Source organism: Pelophylax lessonae (assembly GCF_965119305.1).
Source record: "Pelophylax lessonae genome assembly, chromosome: 4".
Taxonomy (NCBI): domain Eukaryota; kingdom Metazoa; phylum Chordata; class Amphibia; order Anura; family Ranidae; genus Pelophylax; species Pelophylax lessonae.
The window spans coordinates 217,718,758-217,744,316 of record NC_138771.1 but is presented as its reverse complement, the minus strand read 5'-3'; the positions used below and the strand labels follow the sequence as shown (position 1 = coordinate 217,744,316).

The 25,559-nt window shown below is 42.4% G+C and overlaps 1 protein-coding gene across 2 annotated transcripts in view; it reads right to left on the bottom strand.

Moving 5' to 3' along the window:
- Positions 1–25,559, bottom strand: part of GRM8 (glutamate metabotropic receptor 8) — a gene marked incomplete at its 3' end in the record, with an annotated part of 1,426,014 nt that overhangs the window by 158,924 nt on the left and 1,241,531 nt on the right. The window lies entirely within an intron of this gene.

Genomic DNA, 25,559 nt, shown 5'->3' with positions numbered 1-25,559 from the left:
TTATTGCCTTGTGTACTTTTTAGGTTGAGCACTCCCCCTCTGTGTCACTTTCGAGGTTGGTAATTCCCAGAAAGTACAGGAGATGTGTGAGTTTCAGAAATGTGCTGCATGGGGATATGCGTTGAAGTTGCAAAAAAAGGCTTGTATGTGTTTGAACTAATTAGAAAGAATTTTTTATGAACATTCCATACAAAATGTTATTTTAATAGATCTATTGACCTCACATCCCGTGTATAGATCTAAATTATATACATGGCCATTCCTAAAAATGTGCGTGCAAGAAGTTGATGTTTGAAAAATAAATTTTGCACAATATAAAACGTAAGAATATTTTCAGGACTATTCCTACACTATATGGCCAGTTGTATATGGAAACCCCCCACCCTTCTCCTCCAAATGACTGCTTACAGGTGTTTCCATAAAAGGGTACGCTCAATGCTATAGCTTACAAAACAAAAGTTTAGACAATTGTGCACTTTCAACACTGTGACAAAAGTTTGGGGAAGGCTATTTTTGTTCTGGCATGGCTAATTCTCTGTGCAAAGCCAAGTCCATAAAGACATGGTTTATGAGTTTAGTGCAGAGGAACTTGAATGATCTGCACAGAGCCCTGACTTCAACCCTTTATTACACACTTTTTGGATAATTTGCAATGCTGATTGTGAGCCAGGTCTTCTTATTCAAAGTCAGGCTCAAATTTCCACGGGCACACCTCAAAATGTTTTGGAAAGTCTTCTGAGAAGAGTGGACGAGCGGCAAACTGACAGCAGGGCTCATCAACTCACAAATGTTATGCCTGTATAGCTTGCACAAGCTTGGATTGTGCTGTATCATGTGAGTCATATTTTTATTACTACAATAAAGGGTGTCCATACAGTGAGCACTTAGATCTGTTGGTATATTTTTTTACATGCCATTCGGTGGTGCTGTGCTCTGTAAACCAGCAGTCCTGTGATTGGCTCCCAGGTTATTGGACCCACCTCTACCAAGGAAACATTGCTTTCTATAGTCAGGTTTAAGGTGAGAGGCCATCTTGTGGCTATTGGTGGAGGTACCACGAGCACATAGTGGAAAGAGACATCTATCAAGCACCCTAAATACTAAGTTTGCACCAGTGGATATTTATGGACTTTATTTGAGCACGTCTCATGCACTTTATTTTGCACCTTTTGTCACATATGCACTTATGAAAATGTGAAATATTATATGTGATTATATTTTTAATTGATTATTATTGTGATTTTTGGCAATATTTATTACAGATATTGAAATAAGCACATTGTCACTTTTGGAATATTCTAGCACCTTATTTGGAACATTATTCACTTTAGCGCTGTACCCTTGCATTATATACATCTTAATACTTTTTTAGTGAGAAAGTTTTGGTATAGCTGCTGATTTACATTCATTCATTTTTATTAGTTGCACTGATTTTTTTCTATTTTGCACACCTCTGATACATTGTACACAAAACCGCAGTGTTAGAAAGATTAGACCTGATGTCTGCTAGCACTAGCATGTAAACTTTATTTCTAGTGGTTGAGGCAGTCCCTGACAGCCAAGAGCACTTTTTGCCATAGTCACGCTAGGTACCTGTAAATTTAGAGCCTAAAATGTCCTGAAAAAGGTACTTTAGTTAAGCCTACAAGATTCTGAACATGTCAGATGTGAGGGAAGGGGAAATTTCTTTTGACAGAATCTGCCTCACAATATGAACCTGTAGAAAGCAGGCATCCTGACAGCTAGCCCAGACTATGGAGAAGAGGTCCCTGTTAAGATCAGGCATACCCGATCGTAGGTAGCTAAGGTGCTAGGAACGCATGTTTTTTCTCAAATGAGGCAGGGTCGAAGTACTAATGCTGCACTACATTTTGGTGAACTGGCAAGCACCAGTACATCCTGGCTTTTTACACACCAGCACAGCAGTATCTCAGGGTGATGTGGCAAGCCCCAGCAGTGCAGTACAAGATGGTAAGGTGGCTAGCATTCATAGTGTCCCGCAGCCACCAAGAATTTGAACACAGGCCCATAGAGCCCAAAGTAGCCTTCCAGAGGTGCTTGCAAATCCTGATTGGCAGCCTCCAGGTTCAGCAGCACCTGGTATCCCCCAATTCACAGCCCAACGCAGAAGGTGGAAACAGCAAATTTAACAACTCCCCCTTTTTTTATTTTTTTGAGTTGTTTATCTTGGAAGATTTGTATCAATTCCTTGTGAACCTAAGCAATCTTTAAGCACAACAATACATCACTAGCAAACCAAATTCAAATATTGTCAGACCATTCATATGTAAACCTATCACAGTTAAAAATTTACTTTTTTTGGGCATAACCCTTAACATGGGCATTGCAAAAAAAATGAGTTGCAGTCATATTGGTCCACAGACCTGATTTCTCATATGCAACGTTCTCTGCTACAATGGCCAGGAAAAGATATGAAGCAATAATGTGTTTTATGCATTTTAGTGATAATACACTCTGTTGTCCTCGGCCCCTAATAAACTACCTCTCCAAAATATTTGCAGATGTGTATGCGCCCGAACAAAACATCTGTGTAGACGAGTCCCTTGCAATAAAGGTTTGCGATAAAATAATATCTCGCCAGCAAGCAAGCCAGATATGGGGTCAAACTGTATAAGTAGGGTTGAGCGAACACCTAGATGTCCGTGTTCGACGGGTTCGGCCGAACTTTAAAAAAAAGTCCGGGTCCGTGTCCCGGACTTTTACCGAACTTTTCCCGGACACCGAACCCCATTGAAGTCAATGGGGACCCGAACTTTAAGGCACTAAAATGGCTCTAAAACACCAAAGGAAAGGGCTAGAGTGCTGCAAATGGCAGCAAAACGTAATTAAGAGCATGGCAAGTGCTCTGCAAACAAATGTGGATAGGGAAATAACTTAAAACAACAAAAAAAAACAGAAAAATAAAACAATGTTCTTCTTCATCTCTGAAGGACGAGGCCCATATGGAGTAGGAGGGAGGTTGAGGTGGTGGTGGATGTGGCGGTGACTAGACATATGCCGGTTTTCGGTAATTCGATATATCGCGGTATTGCATAGCCACGGTATTGTTATTGTGGCATTTTTAAAATACCGAGTTTCTCTGTCAAGTCTGCCTGACTTGTGAATTGATACATTTCAGTGAGCTGGATGACTCATTCACTCACTCAGCTAACACCTTTCAGCATTAAGTCTCCTAACTATAAACAAAAATGATTACATTTGTATCTTTTCCTTCCCTCTGCCAGGGAGAAAGGAAGTTTAACCTCTTAAAGACTGGATCTTTTTCTGACACTTGCTGTTTGCAAGTTAAAATCAGTTTTTTTTTTGCTAGAAAAGTACTTAGAACCCCCAAACATTTTATATATTTTTTTAGCAGAGACCCTACAGAATAAAATGGCGATTGTTGTAATATTTTATGTCACACTGTATTTGCGCAGCAGTCTTTCAAACGCAATGATTAGACTTTAATGAATAAAAAAAAAAAAAAAAACGTAACAGTAAAGTTATCCCAATTTTTTTTTTTTTTGTTACACAGAGAATCGTGAGAGAATCGTGATCTTTATTCCAAGCTAAAAAATCGTGATTCTCATTTTGGCCAGAATCGTGCAGCTCTAATAAATATATATATACACACACACACGCCTAGCAGCCCACATTACATTATTATATAGCCATCAAGCAGTGTCTGGCCTACCTGGTGATGACTGGTCCTGGCGCTCTGATCCGATGGCCTGGTTTTTAAAGGGGCAAATCCTTGCGATCCAGAAGTGGTTAAACCTGCAGGAGGACCGGTGTTTTTATCTATTAATGACTTTACTATTGCTTTAGGCCTGGTTCACATGTATGCGGGTTGGTGGTTCACATGTATGCGGGTTGGCGGTTCACATGTATGCGGGTTGGCGGCCCACATTTGCACAGGCATAGCAGCCCATTGATTTGAACGGGCTGCTATGCCCTCATTTTCCGCAGAAAAAAGGTGCATGCAGCATTTTTTTTAAATTCAGTGGCCTTGAAATCCATCCTGCTTTTGCACCATGCGACTAACCTGCAGTTCCTGCTCTGGCAAGCTTTCTGCATTTTTTGTATACGTGGGCACGGCATTTAAAAATAAACAGTTTGCGTGTGCAGCAACGGCAGGTAAGTCGCATGGTGCAAAAGAAGGATGGATTTCATGGCCACTGCATTTTTTTAAATTCTGCATGCACCTTTTTTCAGCTGAAAACGCAGGCATAGCAGCTCAAGCCCATTCACATCAATGGGCTGCTATGCCTGTGCAAATGTGGGCCCCCAACCCGCATACATGTGAACCAGGCCTAAAGCAATAGTAAAGTCATTAATAGATAAAAACACCGGTCCTCCTGCAGGTTTAACCAATTAATGACTTTACTATTGCTTTAGGCCTGGTTCACATGTATGCGGGTTGGGGGCCCACATTTGCACAGGCATAGCAGCCCATTGATGTGAATGGGCTTGAGCTGCTATGCCTGCGTTTTCAGCTGAAAAAAGGTGCATGCAGAATTTAAAAAAATGCAGTGGCCATGAAATCCATCCTTCTTTTGCACCATGCGACTTACCTGCCGTTGCTGCACACGCAAACTGTTTATTTTTAAATGCCGTGCCCACGTATACAAAAAATGCAGAAAGCTTGCCAGAGCAGGAACTGCAGGTTAGTCGCATGGTGCAAAAGCAGGATGGATTTCAAGGCCACTGAATTTTAAAAAAATGCTGCATGCACCTTTTTTCTGCGGAAAATGAGGGCATAGCAGCCCATTCAAATCAATGGGCTGCTATGCCTGTGCAAATGTGAACCACCAACCCGCATACATGTGAACCAGGCCTAAAGCAATAGTAAAGTAATTTATAAACAACACCTCCTTCAGGTTTAACCACTTCTTGACCACAAGGATTTGCCCTCTTAATGACCAGGCCATCGGATCGGAGCCGAGCGCCAGAACCAGTTATCACCAGTTAGGCCAGACACTGCTTGATGACCTATTTTAGGCCTGGTTCACAGAGTCTGTACTGACTGACTATATAATAATGTGCATAAGTGAACCAAAGCCCCTAAATTCAGCAATGAAATTGAAGTGAGGTGGAAATTTAATAATTTAAATTTAATAATAGAATACCGTGATAATACCGTATACCGTGGCAAAACCTTAATCAATTAATCGCAGCATGAAAATCTGATACCGTCACAAGCCTAGCGGTGACATAGGCGTGCGCACAGGGTGTGCTGGGTGTGCCTGGGCACACCCTAATCACCTAGGGCACATAGCATTGCCAGTGAGGAGATGGGAAAGATCTCCCTGGGACCTGCTCTGCTCTATTTCTCCTTGCCTACAGGTACATGGCCCCGATACATTACTCTCCCTGCTGGCAAACACATGCATGTGTATTTCAACTTTGGGGTGCACACCTTAATGCAATAGGCTGCGCACACCTATGGGCGGTGTAGGTGGAAGCGGCGGTGGAGGAGGACCAGGGCCGGATTAACAGCATCATGGGCTTGGTGCTGAGGATTTTGAAGGGCCTTAAGGGCCGTGCCTTGCCATGCACCCAGAGGAGGAAGGGTGCAGCCATGCATGCCTAATTCAACATGGGATGCTGTCTCTGAAGCCCATAAACACATCCATGCATCGCCAACTGTCCCTCCTTGTCCGGCCTTCACGCTGTGTGGGGAGGTTCTGAGGGTGCTGCCTGGGGAAGCGAGCATAGAAGCCAGACTTCTGTGTTTACAAGTGACAGAAGAGCGGTAACAGTGAATATGGCCAACCCGGGGCCTATATAAAAGGTAGGGGCCTGGAGCTGCAGCTCCAATAGCCCCTACATTAATCTGGCCCTGAGGAGGAGGACGAGGTAGCCAACACTGCTTCTTTTCAAAAATTTTAAATGAGGGTACACCCCAAAAGAGTGAGAAAGAGCAAAAATGGAACAATGGGTGGGTAAGGTCGGTATCCATTGCTATTCTGCATAAGGTACGGAAAAGTCCCGTGGGATCCATGCCTGGTTCATTTTAATGAACGTGAGCTTGTCCACATTGTCTCTGGACAGGCGGCTGCGCTTGTCTGTTATAACGCCCCCAGCCGTGCTAAATACCCGTTCAGATAATACACTGGCTGCAGGGCACGCCAGCACCTCCAAGGCGTAAAGGGCAAGCTCAAGCCATGTGCCCAATTTGGAGACCCAGAAGTTGAAGGGGGCAGACCCGTCATTCACTACATGTAGGCGTGTGCACACATACTGCTCCACCATGTTGGTAAAATGCTGCCTCCTGCTAAGACGTTCCATCTGAGCTGCTGGTGCTGCTGTTTGTTGTGGCGTGCTGACAAAGCTTTTCCACATTTCGGCCATGCTAACCCTGCCTTCTGAGGTGCTGGCGGTGCCCTGGTTGCGTTGGCGACCTCCTCCTCCTCCTCCTCTGCCTTGTGCTTCCACTGTGGCCCCGCTGTCAGATGGGAATGCCAGCAGCATGGCGTCTACCAGCGTGCGCTTGTACTCGCGCATCTTGCGATCGCGCTCCAGTGAGTGAATTAAGGACGGTACGTTGTCCTTGTAACGGGGATCCAGCAGCGTGGCCACCCAGTAATCAGCACAAGTTAGAATGTGGGCAACTCGGCGGTCGTTGTGGAGACACTGCAGCATGTAATCGCTCATGTGTGCCAGGCTGCCCAGAGGCAACGAAAGGCTGTCCTCTGTGGGAGGTGTATCGTCCGTGTCCTCTGTATCCCCCCAGCCACGCACCAGTGATGGCCATGAGCTGGCCTGGGTGCCACCCTGCTGTGAACATGGTTCCATCTCCTCCTCCAGCTCCTCCTCCTCCTCATCCTCCTCATCCTCCAGAACTGTGCCCCTGCTGGACAATTGCGTCCCTGGCGTTTGCGTGTGCAGGAACCCACCCTCGGAGCCCCTTGCGAATGACTGCCCTGAAAGCCTTGGAAATGTTACCTCTTCATCCTCCTCCTCCTCCTCATCCTGTGCCACATCCTCTTCCATCATCGCCCGAATTGTTTTTTCAAGGAGGCATGGAAGTGGGATAGTTAAGCTGAGAACGGCGTCATTGCCACTGGCCATGTTGGTGGAGTACTCAAAACAGCGCAACAAGGCACACAGGTCTCGCATGGAGGCCCAGTTAAATTAAATAGCGGAATAGAAAATATGATCCAAAAAAAGTGTATGTATATCACACGTACACAACCACACTGGGCCCCAATTACTATTGTTTGTACCCCTAAAAGGCTAGATGAGGAGTAGGGGGAGTATGGAACAGGCAGCACCCTCAAACCTTCAGAAGTATGAGATGAACCCCAACAACTTGGAAAGGTGGATCTCTCTCACACGTACCGACACAGACTATCCCGCAATTCAATTGATCCTCAAAGGTTTTTATTGAATAGCGGAATAGGAAATATGATCAAAAAAAGTGTATGTATCTCGCACGTACACAACCACACTAGGCCCCAATTACTATTGTTTGTACCCCTAAAAGGCTAGATGAGGAGTAGGGGGGGTATGGAACAGGCAGCACCCTCAAACCTTCAGAAGTATGAGATGAACCCCAACAACTTGGAAAGGTGGATCTCTCTCACACGTACCGACACAGACTATCCCCCAATTTAACTGATCCCCAAAGGTTTTTGATTAAATAGCGGAATAGAAAATATGATCCAAAAAAAGTGTATGTATATCACACGTACACAACCACACTAGGCCCCAATTACTATTGTTTGTACCCCTAAAAGGCTAGATGAGGAGTAGGGGGGGTATGGAACAGGCAGCACCCTCAAACCTTCAGAAGTATGAGATGAACCCCAACAACTTGGAAAGGTGGATCTCTCTCACACGTACCGACACAGACTATCCCCCAATTTAACTGATCCCCAAAGGTTTTTGATTAAATAGCGGAATAGAAAATATGATCCCAAAAAAGTGTATGTATATCACACGTACACAACCACACTGGGCCCCAATTACTATTGTTTGTACCCCTAAAAGGCTAGATGAGGAGTAGGGGGAGTATGGAACAGGCAGCACCCTCAAACCTTCAGAAGTATGAGATGAACCCCAACAACTTGGAAAGGTGGATCTCTCTCACACGTACCAACACAGACTATCCCCCAATTTAACTGATCCCCAAAGGTTTTTGATTAAATAGCGGAATAGAAAATATGATCCAAAAAAAGTGTATGTATATCACACGTACACAACCACACTAGGCCCCAATTACTATTGTTTGTACCCCTAAAAGGCTAGATGAGGAGTAGGGGGAGTATGGAACAGGCAGCACCCTCAAACCTTCAGAAGTATGAGATGAACCCCAACAACTTGGAAAGGTGGATCTCTCTCACACGTACCGACACAGACTATCCCGCAATTCAATTGATCCTCAAAGGTTTTTATTGAATAGCGGAATAGGAAATATGATCAAAAAAAGTGTATGTATCTCGCACGTACACAACCACACTAGGCCCCAATTACTATTGTTTGTACCCCTAAAAGGCTAGATGAGGAGTAGGGGGGGTATGGAACAGGCAGCACCCTCAAACCTTCAGAAGTATGAGATGAACCCCAACAACTTGGAAAGGTGGATCTCTCTCACACGTACCAACACAGACTATCCCCCAATTTAACTGATCCCCAAAGGTTTTTGATTAAATAGCGGAATAGAAAATATGATCCCAAAAAAGTGTATGTATATCACACGTACACAACCACACTAGGCCCCAATTACTATTGTTTGTACCCCTAAAAGGCTAGGAGTAGGGGGAGTATGGAACAGGCAGCACCCTCAAACCTTCAGAAGTATGAGATGAACCCCAACAACTTGGAAAGGTGGATCTCTCTCACACGTACCGACACAGACTATCCCGCAATTCAATTGATCCTCAAAGGTTTTTATTGAATAGCGGAATAGGAAATATGATCAAAAAAAGTGTATGTATCTCGCACGTACACAACCACACTAGGCCCCAATTACTATTGTTTGTACCCCTAAAAGGCTAGATGAGGAGTAGGGGGGGTATGGAACAGGCAGCACCCTCAAACCTTCAGAAGTATGAGATGAACCCCAACAACTTGGAAAGGTGGATCTCTCTCACACGTACCGACACAGACTATCCCCCAATTTAACTGATCCCCAAAGGTTTTTGATTAAATAGCGGAATAGAAAATATGATCCCAAAAAAGTGTATGTATATCACACGTACACAACCACACTGGGCCCCAATTACTATTGTTTGTACCCCTAAAAGGCTAGATGAGGAGTAGGGGGAGTATGGAACAGGCAGCACCCTCAAACCTTAAGAAGTATGAGATGAACCCCAACAACTTGGAAAGGTGGATCTCTCTCACACGTACCGACACAGACTATCCCGCAATTCAATTGATCCTCAAAGGTTTTTATTGAATAGCGGAGTAGGAAATATGATCAAAAAAAGTGTATGTATCTCGCACGTACACAACCACACTAGGCCCCAATTACTATTGTTTGTACCCCTAAAAGGCTAGATGAGGAGTAGGGGGGGTATGGAACAGGCAGCACCCTCAAACCTTCAGAAGTATGAGATGAACCCCAACAACTTGGAAAGGTGGATCTCTCTCACACGTACCGACACAGACTATCCCCCAATTTAACTGATCCCCAAAGGTTTTTGATTAAATAGCGGAATAGAAAATATGATCCCAAAAAAGTGTATGTATATCACACGTACACAACCACACTGGGCCCCAATTACTATTGTTTGTACCCCTAAAAGGCTAGATGAGGAGTAGGGGGAGTATGGAACAGGCAGCACCCTCAAACCTTCAGAAGTATGAGATGAACCCCAACAACTTGGAAAGGTGGATCTCTCTCACACGTACCAACACAGACTATCCCCCAATTTAACTGATCCCCAAAGGTTTTTGATTAAATAGCGGAATAGAAAATATGATCCCAAAAAAGTGTATGTATATCACACGTACACAACCACACTAGGCCCCAATTACTATTGTTTGTACCCCTAAAAGGCTAGGAGTAGGGGGAGTATGGAACAGGCAGCACCCTCAAACCTTCAGAAGTATGAGATGAACCCCAACAACTTGGAAAGGTGGATCTCTCTCACACGTACCAACACAGACTATCCCCCAATTTAACTGATCCCCAAAGGTTTTTGATTAAATAGCGGAATAGAAAATATGATCCAAAAAAAGTGTATGTATATCACACGTACACAACCACACTAGGCCCCAATTACTATTGTTTGTACCCCTAAAAGGCTAGGAGTAGGGGGAGTATGGAACAGGCAGCACCCTCAAACCTTCAGAAGTATGAGATGAACCCCAACAACTTGGAAAGGTGGATCTCTCTCACACGTACCAACACAGACTATCCCCCAATTTAACTGATCCCCAAAGGTTTTTGATTAAATAGCGGAATAGAAAATATGATCCCAAAAAAGTGTATGTATATCACACGTACACAACCACACTAGGCCCCAATTACTATTGTTTGTACCCCTAAAAGGCTAGGAGTAGGGGGAGTATGGAACAGGCAGCACCCTCAAACCTTCAGAAGTATGAGATGAACCCCAACAACTTGGAAAGGTGGATCTCTCTCACACGTACCAACACAGACTATCCCCCAATTTAACTGATCCCCAGAGGTTTTTGATTAAATAGCGGAATAGAAAATATGATCCCAAAAAAGTGTATGTATATCACACGTACACAACCACACTAGGCCCCAATTACTATTGTTTGTACCCCTAAAAGGCTAGGAGTAGGGGGAGTATGGAACAGGCAGCACCCTCAAACCTTCAGAAGTATGAGATGAACCTCAACAACTTGGAAAGGTGGATCTCTCTCACACGTACCAACACAGACTATCCCCCAATTTAACTGATCCCCAAAGGTTTTTGATTAAATAGCGGAATAGAAAATATGATCCCAAAAAAGTGTATGTATATCACACGTACACAACCACACTAGGCCCCAATTACTATTGTTTGTACCCCTAAAAGGCTAGGAGTAGGGGGAGTATGGAACAGGCAGCACCCTCAAACCTTCAGAAGTATGAGATGAACCCCAACAACTTGGAAAGGTGGATCTCTCTCACACGTACCAACACAGACTATCCCCCAATTTAACTGATCCCCAAAGGTTTTTGATTAAATAGCAGAATAGAAAATATGATCCCAAAAAAGTGTATGTATATCACACGTACACAACCACACTAGGCCCCAATTACTATTGTTTGTACCCCTAAAAGGCTAGATGAGGAGTAGGGGGAGTATGGAACAGGCAGCACCCTCAAACCTTCAGTATGAGATTGTGTTCACTGTACCCCACAAAGATTGAGTTCACTGCACCCCACAATGATTGTGTTCACTGCACCCCACAAAGATTGTGTTCACTGCACCTCACAAAGATTGTGTTCACTGTACCCCCCAAAGATTGTGTTCACTGCACCCCACAAAGATTCTGTTCACTGTACCCCACAAAGATTGTGTTCACTGCACCCCAAAAAGATTGTGTTCACTGCACCCCAAAAAGGATGTTGTTCACTGCACCCCAAAAAGGATGTTGTTCACTCCACCCCAAAAAGATTGTGTTCACTGCACCCCACAAAGATTGTGTTCACTGCACCCCAAAAAGATTGTGTTCACTGCACCCCAAAAATGATTTTGTTCACTGCACCCCAAAAAGGATTTTGTTCACTGCACCCCAAAAAGGATGTTGTTCACTCCACCCCAAAAAGATTGTGTTCACTGCACCCCAAAAAGATTGTGTTCACTGCACCCCACAAAGGATTTTGTTCACTGCACCCCAAAAAGATTGTGTTCACTGCACCCCAAAAAGGATGTTGTTCACTGCACCCCAAAAAGGATTTTGTTCACTGCACCCCAAAAAGATTGTGTTCACTGCACCCCACAAAGGATTTTGTTCACTGCACCCCACAAAGATTGTGTTCACTGCACACCAAAAAGGATTGTGTTCACTGCACCCCAAAAAGATTTTGTTCACTGCACCCCAAAAAGATTGTGTTCACTGCAGCCCAAAAAGATTGTGTTCACTGCAGCCCAAAAAGATTGTGTTCACTGCAGCCCAAAAAGATTGTGTTCACTGCAGCCCAAAAAGATTGTGTTCACTGCAGCCCAAAAAGATTGTGTTCACTGCAGCTCACACACAGAAAAATGGATGTGGATCACTGACACCTGCCTATCTCCAATCCCACACCACACAGCAATATCGATTGTAGTTTGTAGAACACAGTTTCCCTAAAATTCAGCAGACTCTGTCCCTAACAGGATTGAGAAGAGATCGTAGATCAGGATTGAGTGCAGACCCCACCCCCCACACAGCAATATCGATTGTAGTTTGTAGAAGACACTGACCCTATATAATTCAGCAGACTCTATCCCTAAAATGCCTACAACTCGCCCTGCCTAAACACTCCGACCTGTCCCTCAATTCTATCCGGACACAAATGGTTTTTTCCTGCCTATCTTTCCCTAATCAGCAGCCAGCACGTTGATGTGTGCTCTGTCCCTGAATCTAAGCAGCATAATGACGCCGCTGCGGCTGCCTCGAACTTATAAAGACTTGGTCACATGCTTCAGACGGCCAATCACAGCTACTGAGACATTTGCAGGCATGGCTGGGATGGCTTAAGGCACACCAGTTAAACGATTGTTGATTGGCTGTTGAAAGCCCGCCATGAAAAGAGCGCCAAAGCATGCAAAACCCGGAAATAAAACGACCGAACACGGATTTTTACCCGAACATACAGTAAAGTGTCCGTGTCCGTGTTCGGGTACAAAAAATCCAATTATTCGGTACGAACACGAATAATACAGTCCGTGTTCGCTCAACACTATGTATAAGCTCTATACATATTGATTTAGAGTTCATGGGGTAAAAGACATTGAATTTGAGCCCCCCAAATGCCTAGACTACATGGGGAACAGTGGCAAGATAGTATGAGACTTGTTGTCACCCTTATTCTGGAAGATGTACCATTTGTATGTGGACAACTTTTATGAGAGTGTGCCACTTTTTACCCACACCCACATCTTGGCATTGGCTGCTGTGATACCGTGCAACTTAATCACCGGGGCTTCCCCCAATGGCTCATTAACACCCGACTTAGAAAATGGAAGAAAGCCTGTTTGCGGAATGGTAAATTACTCGCAGTGAAGTGGAAGAACAAATGGGATGTCTATTGCCTATAAAAGTGCCTATTTATTTATGTAAATTGGCAATTGGCTGTATATAATGTTTTTGTAATTTACAAAGCAACTGGAAGAACTAAATGCTTCCTAAAATTTCAGGATGCGATTATCTCAGCCCTTCTGTATCCCGTAAAATACGGTGCAACAATAACATGGTCAGAACCTCATCCATGACAAGCAAGTAAATGTGCCTGGAAATTGAAGAGACTGTCACGTCCAGAACTTTCCGATATCTTCAGAGGAGTGAAGGATTCCCTGGATTGAAGCTGAACTTGAATTTACCCATTTTATCATCTGTAACACATCTTTAATCAAAGTAAATCTCTTTTATTACTATACTACTTTTGTGTTATTTTAACCATTGTACTTCATCCACTTATCTGAAAGGCTAAATATATGAACGTTTTAATAAATTAATTCATAAAACACAGAATTTAACCCTTTGCTACACATGTATGCCCAACATTAGAAGAGTTGGTGGATGTGTGGCGAAAGCTTCTAATGTTGGGCATAAAATGCTAGGACAGTTCAAAACCCTCCAAATGGAAAGTAGACACCCCAAGGTATTTGTTAAGAGGCAAATTGAGTCCACAAGTTTTTAGAAAAATAAAAAAATATATAGTTACATAGTTACATAGTAGGTGAGGTTGAATAAAGACAATAGTCCATCTAGTTCAACCTGTGAATATATATTTATATATATATATATATATATATATATATATATATATATATATATATATATATATATATATATAATATATATTTTTTTTTTTACACAAAGTTGTCACTTTAAGAAGAGCAGTTCTATACTCACACTTCTTTCCTACATGTAAAAATCACTATTTGTTTTTATTCAAACAAATTTATATAATACCCATTGTTAAAATACAAAAGATGGTGTTATGCTGTGTAAATAGATACCAAACATGGCACAAACTAGGGCCAAACTATGGTACCTACAAAATCTCTATTAGGAATGCTTTAAAAGCCTCTGCAGGTTACCAATTTAGAGTTACACAGGAGGTCTGCTGCGAGAATTATTGATCTTGCTCCGATGATCATGGCAATAATTAACATGTGTGGCGTGATTGCCGTTTACATTTGCGTGCGCAACTTACGTATGCATTCATGTTAACACATAAGGCCTGGAGAGGGGGGGCTTTAATTTTTTTTATTAATATTATTTTTTTTTTATCAACTTTACTGCTTTCTCAAGGGATTATCAATTGACCGACTGATTCTTCCTGCAATCAGCCGACTGATCCTTCCTGTAATCGACAGACTGATCCATCCTTCGAACCAATCCTTCCATTGGTTGATCGACTGATCCTTCCTTACTTTGATCCTTCTATGATCGACTGACCAATCCTTTCTGCAAATGACCGACCTCTCCTTCCTGCGATCAATCAAGCTTACCTTCGATTTATCCTTTGATCCTACTTTTGATTGACCGGTGCTTCCTGCAATCGAGCAACCAATCCTTCCTGCAATCAGTCGACTGATCCTTCCTGCAATCAATCGACCAATCCTTCCTGCATTCCATTACTGATCCATCCTGCGTTTGATTGACTGATCCCTTCTTACTTTGATCCTTCCTGCAATCGACCGACCAATCTTTCCTGCAATAGATCTTTCCTGCAATCGATTGATAGATCCTTTCTGCAATCAATCAATCCTTCCTTCGATCCTTAGATCCCACGATCGATCAACTGATACTTCCTGTGATCACTTGATTCTTCCTTTGATCAACTGATCCTTTGATCCTTTTTTCAATCAAACAATGCTTCCTGATCGATCAACTGATCCTTCCTGCGATTGACTGACTGTTCCTTTCTTTGACCATACCTTCCTTGGATTGATTGATCCTACCTTGTTTGGATCAATCCTTCCTTCATATCTTTGATCTTTCCTTCCTTCCTTCATTATTTTTTTGGTAATAATTATTTGCAATACTATTTATCCTTTTCCATAGTATAATACCTGGTTGATGCGACCTGTACCTTTGTTCCTGTGAGTAAACTGACTTTCCATCATCCTGTTCTCTTTGCAGCATCTGTATCTTCCTCTCTTCCCCTTTAATTTCCATGGTTTGTGTGAAGCCCCTTCTATCCCAGCCCCTCCCCTGCTGAAACTGAAACTAAACCAGCAGATGGATGTAAGCCCCTCCAACTAGAGTCTCTCTCTCCTAGGGAGTAAGACCCAAAAAAAACATGTGACTGCACAAAAGCACGGCTGGGAAAATGTATTTAGAGATTATATTGCTAAAAAAAACACATCATGGGAGTTTATTGTAGAGACTTTACAACCACTTTAATGAGATTTTAGATGTGAACCTTTCAGTGTATCCACTCACATGCTTATTGGGCTTTGTTGATTTTTTGGTGTTTAAGCCACCACTATGGACCACTGTTGTATGCACACTGTTCTTATCCTGAAGTTATACACTCACTTATTAGTTACACCTTGCTAGTATCAGGTTGGATCCCCTTTTGCCTTTTTGCCTTAGTTCTTTGTGGCATAGATACAACAAGGTGTTGCAAACATTCCTCAGAGATTTTGGTCCATATTGACCTGATAGCATCACGCAGTTGTTGCATATTTGTCAGTTGCACAACATACCAAAGGTATTCTATTGGATTGAGATTTGATGACTGTGGAGACCATTGGAGTACAGTGACCTCATTTTCATGTTCAAGAAACCAGTTTGAGATGGTTTGAGCTTTGTGACATGGTATATTATCCTGCTAGAAGTAGCCATCAGAATATGGGTACACTAAAGTCATAAAGGGATGGATTTGGTAAGCAACAATACTCAGGTAGGCCGTGGCATTTAACCACTTTACGTCTGCCTGCAGTAATATTACTGCGGCAGAGTGCGGCAGTACTATGTCGTCAGACACTCCCCCTTCTCGGCAGCGCGCGCGCGCCGCCGGAGGCTCGCTCCCGCTGTTTTCAGTCACAGCGGGAGATGGGCCAGGGGAGGAGCAGCGGCGATCGCCGCCGCTCTTCCCCGATCGTCGGGGATCTAGTGTGGTGATCCGCCTGCTTGTGTAAACACAAGCGGGCGGATCTCCTAAGTGACAGGCAGGGTCAGATTGCAGGGTTCAGCATAGCTGAACCCTGGATCTGTCCTTGTGTCACTCAGTCACCTCCCCCCACACACGTCAGTAAGCACCAGGCATACAGTAACCCCTCCCTCTCCAATAAAATTAACCCCTTCCCTGCCAGTGTCATTTTTACAGTAACAGTGCATATATATAGCACTGATTACTGCAGTAATGTCACTGGTACCCCCAAAAGTGTCAAAAATGTCAGTCAAGGGTCCGATCTGTCTGCTGCAATGTCGAAGTCCCGCAAAAAAAATCGCAGATCTCCGCCATTACGCGTTAAAAAAAAAAACACCAAAAATGACATAAATCTTTCCCTTAGTTAGTAAACGCAATAACTTTTGCGCAAACCAATAAAAATACGCTTATTGTGATTTTTTTACCAAACATAGGTAGCAGAAAACAAATTGGCCAAAATTTAAATTTAAAAAAAATTGGTTTTTACATCTTTTTTGAGGGGAATTTCATATAAAAAAATGTGAAAAATATTGTTATTTTTTCAAAATAAATGCTTTTTTTTTGTTTATAGCGCAAAAAGTAAAAATCGCACAGGTGATCAAATACCACCAAAAGAAAGCTCTGTTTGTGGGAAAAAAAGGACGTAAATTTCGTTTGGGTACGGCATTGCATGACTGCGCAATTGTCAGTTAAAGTCGCACAGCGCCGAATCACAAAAAGTGGCCCAGACGTAAGACAGCAAAATGCTCCGGTGGTAAAGTGGTTAAACAATGCTAAGTTGGTACTAAGGGGCCCAAAATGTGCCAAGAAAATATCCCCCACACCGTTATACCACCACCACCAGCCTGAACCGTTGATACAAGACAGGATGGATTCATGCTTTCATGCTGTTTACACCACATTCTTACTCTACCATCTTAATGTTGCAGCTAAAAACGAGACTTGTCATACCAGGCAACATATTTCCAATCTTCTATTGTCCGATTGAGGTTAGCCTGTATGGATTGTAGCCTCAGTTTCCTATTTTTAGCTGACAAGAGTGGTCTTTTGCTGCTGTAGCCATCTGCTTCAAGGTTCGATGTGTTGTACATGCAGAGATGGTTTTCTGTATACCTTGGTTGTAATGAATGGTTATTTAAGTTACTGCCTTTCTATCATCTCAAACCAGTCTGCCCATTCTCCTTTGACCTCTGACATCAACAAAGCTTATTCGTCCACACAACTGGATATTTTATCTTTTTCAGACCATTCTCTGTAAACCCTAGAGATGGTTGTGTGTGGAAATCCCAGTAGATCAGCAGTTTTTTAAATACTCAGACCAGCCCATCTGGCACCAACAACCTTGCCACAAAGTCCCCTAAATCCCCTTTCTTCCCCATTCTGATGCTGTGTTTGAACTTCAGCAAGTTGTCTTCACCACGTCTAGCTGTCTAAATGCAGTTGCTGCCATGTGATTGGCTGATTAGCAATTTGTGTTATCAAGCAATTATTCAGGTGTACCTAATAAAGTGGCTGGTGAGTGTATATACTGTATCTATAAAATATTTTTTTATTTTTCAAAAGTTTCAGTTTTTTCATTTATGTCGCAAAAAATAAAGTGCAGTGGTGATAAAATGCCACCTAAAGAAAGTTCTATTTGTGTGAATTTTTTTTTATATATATTTTGCTTCCAGTGTTGCATGACTGTGCAATTACCACTTAAAATAGTGCAGTGCTGAATAGCAAAAAATGCTATGGTCATGAAGGAGGTAAAACCTTCCGGAGCTCAAGTGGTTTAAAGTTTATCAAACAAATTTGTTCACAAACATAACAAATACAAGTAATCCCTAATAACTGCATCTTTGTTAGGTCTTTCTCTATTAACACATAATAATTTTGAGTGTGAAGCATCAGATGTGAACATGTGCATTATTAAACTTCAACAGAGAACTCATGTTTATTGAATTACACCATAGCCACACTATATTATGGAGTTAACAATAAAAAAAGATATCCAAAAGATAAACTGGTGCAGGTGTCAAAATATTCAAATAACAAAAGTTCAACTAAATATGACATGTACTGTACATTAAATACAGACATTTCATCATTTTGATGCTGAACCACAGAAGAATAAACAACCTATGTCCATGAATACCCTATTTAGTACAATATAACTATCCATTATTTTTAGGGTTGAGCTTTAAGTTTGGGTTTAACTTCTTCCCACTCGCACTATAGCCAAAAGACAGCTGCAGCGCCGTCTCACATTGCCAGGAGGGTGTCTATAGATGTCTCCTCCTGATCATGCTGCCCACGCGCCCCCAGTGATGCACATCAGCAGGGATATGTGACACAGCTGATCACAGATCCAGGTAAAGAGTCAGTCAGAGTGACCAGCTGTGTCCAATCACAGTTGATTACAGGGTAAACAAGAATTGCTGGTTATCAGCAATCCTCTACTCGCACTGACAGGGCCTGAGGAGTGGAGAGCTGATAACCAGCAAATGCGCACAGGGGACATCTGCACTGATAAACAGGACACTGATCATCAGTGTCCAAATGATCAGTGCAGCCCCAACAGTGCCAACAAATACTTTCAATCTGTACTCATGAGTGCTGCCAATCAGTGCCCATCAATGATGCCTGCCAGTGCTCATCAGTGCTGCCTGTCATTTCCCACCAATGATGCCTGTCAGTGCCCACCAGTGATACCTATCAGTGCCACATATCAGTGCCACCTATCAGTACCCATCAGGGCCACCTATCAGCACTGCCTGTCAGTGGCCATTAGTCCCGTCTATCAGTACCGCCTATCAGTGCCTATCAGTACAGCCTCATCAAGGCCTCCTCATCAGTGCCACCTCTTCAGAGCACATCAGTGCTGCCTCATCAGTGCCCATCAGTGCAGCCTATCATTTGCTATCAGTGCCCATCAGTGCAGTTTCATCAGCGCACATCAGTGTAGGAGAAAAATTACTTACTCACAAAATTTTAAAACAGGAACTTTTTCGTTAGTTTAGCAAAAAATAAAAAAACCCAGTGGTAATTAACCACTTACTGCAAACTGACGTAGATCTACGTCGGCAGACTTTGCGGGGGTATACCAAGATGCTGACTCTAGCTAGAGGCACCATCCCCATACCGTGGTTAACAGCCGACGGTCGGCTTTCCGTCGGTAACGGCCGATGTGGCTCGGGAGCCGCTCGATCGTTACCCGGGTGAGCGGGAGGGGACGTCCCCCCTCCCGCCGACTTCTGCGACTTTGCTCGGAGCTCCCGTCCCACTGGGAGCCCCGAGCTCCCAGCCGGCGCGTCCGCCAGCTGGATGGAGTCCCGGTCAAAGCCGGAAATGGCTTAGATCGGGTATCTGATGAAGTAACCCGGAGGCGGCCTCCATGACGTCACTTCCGGGTTACTCTGCTGCAAAAGGCGGCAGATTTAAAAAACGGCTGTATGCAAAATTGCAGTTTTTCGGCGTTTTGCATACATGAAAGTGTAGTGGAGCGGTCTAGGGTCTTTTAGATCCTCGATCTCTCCATAAAGAGTACCTGTCACTGCATATTGGTGTCACAAGGGATGTTTACATTGCTTGTGACAGCAATAAAAGTGATCAGATTTTTTTTTTAAATACCTGTAATAAAGTTAAAAAAATAAATAAAATAAATAGGGAAAAAAATAATTTTTAGCCACCCCCCTCCCTGTTAGCTCACGCACGAGAAAAAAACGTATACGGAAGTCGAGCCGCGAATGAAATCGCTGTTCAAACCACACATGTGAGGTATCGCCGCGATCGCCAGAGCGTGAGCAATAATTTAAAAAAAAAAGAGCTACACTCTAACTCTAAACTGGTAACCGTTAAAAAAATTTAAAGCGTCGCCTATTGAGATCTCTATTGACCGTAGTTTGTCGCCATCCCACGGATGTGCGCAATTTTAAACAGTAACATGTTGGTTATCTATTTACTCGGCGTGACATCATCTTTCACAATATACAAAAAAAATGGGCTAACTTTACTGTTTAGTATTTTTTAAATGCAGTGAAATGTGATTTTTCAAAAATTTTCCCAAAAAAATGGCGTTTCAAAGACCGCTGCACAAATACCGCGTGAAAAAATATATTGCAATGACCGACATTTTATTCTCCAGAGTATTTGCTAAAAGAATATATATAATGTTTGGGGATTCTAAGTAGTTTTCTAGGAAAAAATACTGATTTTATCTTGTAAACAAAAAGTGTCCGAAATAGGGCTGGGGCTTAAGTGGTTAAATACCACCAAAAGAAAGCTTTCTGTCTCAAAAAAATGGTAACATTTTTGTTTGGGTAAAGTGTTGCATGACCGCGCAATTGTCATTCAAAGTGCGATAGCACTGAAAGCTGACTATTGGCCTGGGCAAGAAGGGGCTGAAAGTGCCCAGTAGGGAAGTGGTTAACATGAGTGTGATCAGAACCCAGCCTTTTTACTATTCAGCAAACTGGCAAAACTGACTATATTTGGCCAATTCACCCGCCTGTATTGCTGACTGATTGTATACAAACATTAGCTGAAAGTCTGTCATTTTGTGACTGTGGCACTGCCGCCACAAAATTACAGCATCCCACTGGATTCTCTTTGTAAACAAACCACAAGCTGGAGATCCTGGGTACCATCATTAACCACTTCTGGAGTGGAAGGTATTCCCCTAATGACCAGGCCATTTTGTGCGATGCGGCACTGCATTACTTTAACTGACAATTGCGCGGTCGTGTGACGCTATACCCAAATAAAATTGGTTCCATTTTTTCCCACAAATAGAGCTTTCTTTTGGTGGGCAGCAAGGCTGCATGCTGATATATGGATCTTGTGTGGACTTAGGAGAAACCTCATTCTTTGTTCTTATTCTTTGCATGGGATTTCCCCTTAAAACTAAAAGGGTCTGGTATTGCATTTTGGAGATTTATTTTTATTTTACATGGGGCACCTTTAAATCTATACCAGACCCTTATCGAGGATATAATGAGTATATATTTTTAGGGAAGACCCCTTGCAGTTTTTTTTTTTTATGTGGGGACCCACTTATCAGAACAAAGGGCTGGACAATGTCATTTAGCAGCTAGAAATCTATAAAGTATTTTTTTCTTTGTAAATATAATTTTTTTCTTTAAAACAGCCTACAGTTTGCAGCCACTTTACAGGCAGGTTTAAAGCACCCCCCAAGTGTGTTATAGAAAGGAAATGTATAATGTTGCCCTTAAAGCCTTATAAAAAAGAGCTATTCCCCACAAAAATATATATTTTTATAATTTATTGGTATATGTCCTCCAGAGTAGTGCCCAGAACCCTATGTACTTTTGTACTTTGCAGTTTTTAAAACCAAGCAGGAAAGGAAATTCCATTTAGCAGCAAATGGTATTTTGTAAGTATCACATTTGCCGTAGCACATCCTACAGCTGCACCACTACAGAGGCAGGTAAAGGGCAACCGCCAAACATGTTATTTAACTGCTCCTGTCCAGCCATTGCACATAAATGGCTGGATGGTGGCATCTTGATGGTACATGTGTCATAGCATCAATGGTGACCTGACACGTTTCATGAGTTCAGTCTCACTCTTCAGGGGTCGATGCATAGATATAACCTATAAAGTTAAATAGTTAAAAAATATAACATAGTAATGAACATGGAAATAGATCAGGTAGATTGGAATGTGGAAATCAGACTAAGGAATAGTCTAAGGAATAGAAGTAATTGTTTAAATGGTTTGCTACTTACAGTGATTGGCCCTGTACAGTGAACTATCCTTTCATTAAAATAATACTTTCTAAGATTCGTTTTGAACAATCCTCCAGTTAGTTTTAGGCCATGTCCCAGTGTTATTGATCTTGGTTTAATATTAAAAATACTGTCCTTTTCAATCATGTCTCCATGTCTCCCCTTTCCCTTCTTTCCTCCATACTATACATAATGGGGTTGATTTACTAAAGACAAATAGACTGTGCACTTTGCAAAGTGCAGTTGCAGTTTGGAAGAGCACTCGCTCCAGAGCTTAGTAAATGAGCAAAAGCTCTGCTGATTTCCATCATCCAATCATGTGCAAGCAAAAATACATTTTTTTTTTATTTTCCTTGCACGTGATTGGGTACTCTTTGCAAAGTGAAGCTTTACCTCGTTTACTAAACTCTGAAGCAACTGCACTCGCAGAGTGCAACTGCACGTTGAAAAGTGCCCAGTCTATTTGCCTTTAGTAAATCAACCCCATTAAGTTAATGAAGTCACTTTTGATATGTTTTATCCCTTAGACCTTTCACCATTTTTGATACCCATTTCTTGAATTGTTCTATATTATCCATATCTTTTTGTAAGTGAGCTCTTCAAAACTGGACACATTATTCTAAATGAGGTGTCACTAAAGATCTATATAGAGGAATCAGGTCCTCCTCCCTCCTATTGGTGACCCCTCTAGTAATGCATCCTATAATTTTTATATGCTTTTCCCACTGCCTGCTTTCACTGTTTGCTCATTTTGCAATTATCTGAGGTAAGTACCCCCAAATCTTTTTCCTCTGTATTGCTGGCCAACACTGTACCCCCTGTAATGTTGTACTCTGTCAAGGTATTTTTTTCCCTAGGTGCATTATTTTACATTTAGAAACATTGAGCTGCAGTTTCCACTGCTTTGACCAGCAATGCCATATCATGCTCCATATCTTCATAGGGATATCAACCCTATTACACACTTTTGTATCGTCAGCAATAAGACATACCTTGCCCAACAAACCTTTATATTACTTACATTAGAATAAATAGAACAGGACCTAGAACAGAGCCTTGTAGTACACTGGTCTCTGTTCTGAATGAACTCCATTTACAACCACACTCTGGTATCTATCCTTTAACCAACTGCATATCCACTGAACCACCCAAGGGTTAAGTCTCAGCTTGTACAACGTTTGTATTAGATCACGTGGAACTACATCAAATGCCTTGCTGAAATCAAGATATGTAATTTCCACAGCATCACTCTGGTCAAAAATATTGGTAATGTAGTAAAAAATACATTCAGATTAGTCTGATATGATCTGCCCACAGTAAAGCCATGTTGCTTTGGTTCTGTGTTTTGAAGAGGCCAATGAGCCTTCTTTTCAGGAGTGGTTTCAGTAACTTGACTACAACCAATGTTAAACTCACTGGCCTGTTTTTGCCAGCTTCTACCCTGGTGCCCTTTTCCTGTGGATAGGTACAATATTAGCTGTCCACCAGGCATTGAGAACTTCTCCTGTTAGAAAAGATTCATTAAAATGATCTGTTAATGGTCCAAAAACAATACCTTCAGGGCCTATGTCTTTATTATGCTTTAAATGAGCCAGTTCCCCTGCTACCTCTGTCTCCAGAAATCATAAAAATGAATTGTCATTACTAGAACCAATATGATTCCCCAACTTGTTTTTGCTAGCACACATTTTTCTGAGAAGACTGAACAGAAGTAATTGTTTAAATGGTTTGCTACTTCCAGTTGTCCCCAGTTTTCATGTTAGTGATTCCATTGTATTTTTCCTTCGATCACTGATGTACCTAAAAAGGTTGTATCTCCTTTATCCTTTATATTATTCATATTTGTACCATGTGGTTGCTCTTGGCCATTTTCTCCCAAATGTTTTACGTTTCCATAATTTTTTACTTTATTTTTAGTTTATTGTGCACATCACCACCCATATACAGTTTTTTCTAGCCACCATCCTGGCAGGTCATGTTTCTGGTTATGCTTGCCCGTTTTTCCATCTGTTCTGTTTTGCACTGCTGGCCCATTTTGGATCATTTACCCACAGCTCCCGGTTCAGACGTCTCCGGTGGCTGCTGGTGTGACTTTGGCATGCAGCATCCTGCATCTTGATGAGTATGGATTCCTTAGTCTGATTTCCACATTCCAATATACCTGATATATTTCCATGTTCATTACTATGTTATATTTTTAACCATTTTACTTTATAGGTTATATCTATGCATCGACCCCTGAAGAGTGAGACCTAACTCATGAAACGTGTCGGGTCACCATAGATGCTATGACACATGTACCATGTACTATTTAATTACTGTATGTAACCATGTAATGGATTTGTATATGGGCCAACTGTTTGGCATATGACACCTTTTCCCAGTTCTATTGCTGGCATATGCTCAATAAATCTGTACTATGTTTTTATTACTGGTTGTGTGGTACTTCATCTAACGTCCCAGTGGGCAAAACTCTGCATTTGTATGTACAATGGGGATGGAGGTGCCTCGCAGGTTACTACCAACCAAATTTTGTTTTTTAGGAATTAATAGGTGGAAGACATCTGCTCCCCACTCTTGGTTGGCTGTATTTGATATTTCAGTCCTTCCATTAGGACATTATTTTATTCATGTCTGTTTTGTAGTATGTGGAATTGCTCTCTTGCAGGTGTGCTACTTGTCTGCCCCCCCCCCCCCTGTGGCTGTGCCGGTTATTTCTTTCCTGGGAGCTGCGATGCCAATCCATTATCCATTGTCCTTGTCCCCGCTCATCTCATCCTTTAGGGGTGGCGCCAGTAAGATACATCAGCGTTAAATACAGAATCTAGTGCATGGCACAGGCTCAGCCGACATGTCATGGCACCGGATCACGTGATCCTGTTGAGCGACTCGTGCTCCTGCGTTGTCCTTTGCCCCATGGCAACCAGGGATTGTGGGGTTAATTTGTCTATCCTGCCCTCCACCTGGGCGTCCACATGACATTGGGAAGGATCCAGCAATGGGCCTACTGGGCTATATTTAGGAGGGCTCAGACACCAGTCTGTGCAATGCCTCCCAGGTGGTTGGACACACGCTATTTTAGGTCAGCTTTATTTTCATCCTGGTAGGTAAAAACCCTTACCCTCCCTCATTTGTCACACATATTTACTTTTTTGATCCAATTTCATGCACTAGTGGGGTAATCCCATGCACTGGTGTCACTGCCTCCCCAAGTTGCATCTTATACTTTATAACACATACACTTAGTTTCACATGTGGATTCTCATTTAATTCAGCTGTGCAGGTCACTTTCACTATTCTTAATTGTACCATGTGGTTGCTCTTGGCCATTTAATCACTATTTTAATATTTTCTCACAAATGTTTTACCTTTTTATCATTTTTCATTTTATTTTTCATTTATTGTGCACATCACCACCCATATACACCCTAGCCCCTATCCTGGCAGGTCATGTTGAACGGTTCTGCTTGCCCATTTTTCCATCTTTCCTGCTTTGCGCTGCTGGCCCATTTTGGATCCTTTATTCACAGCTGTCAGGTCAGATGTCTCCA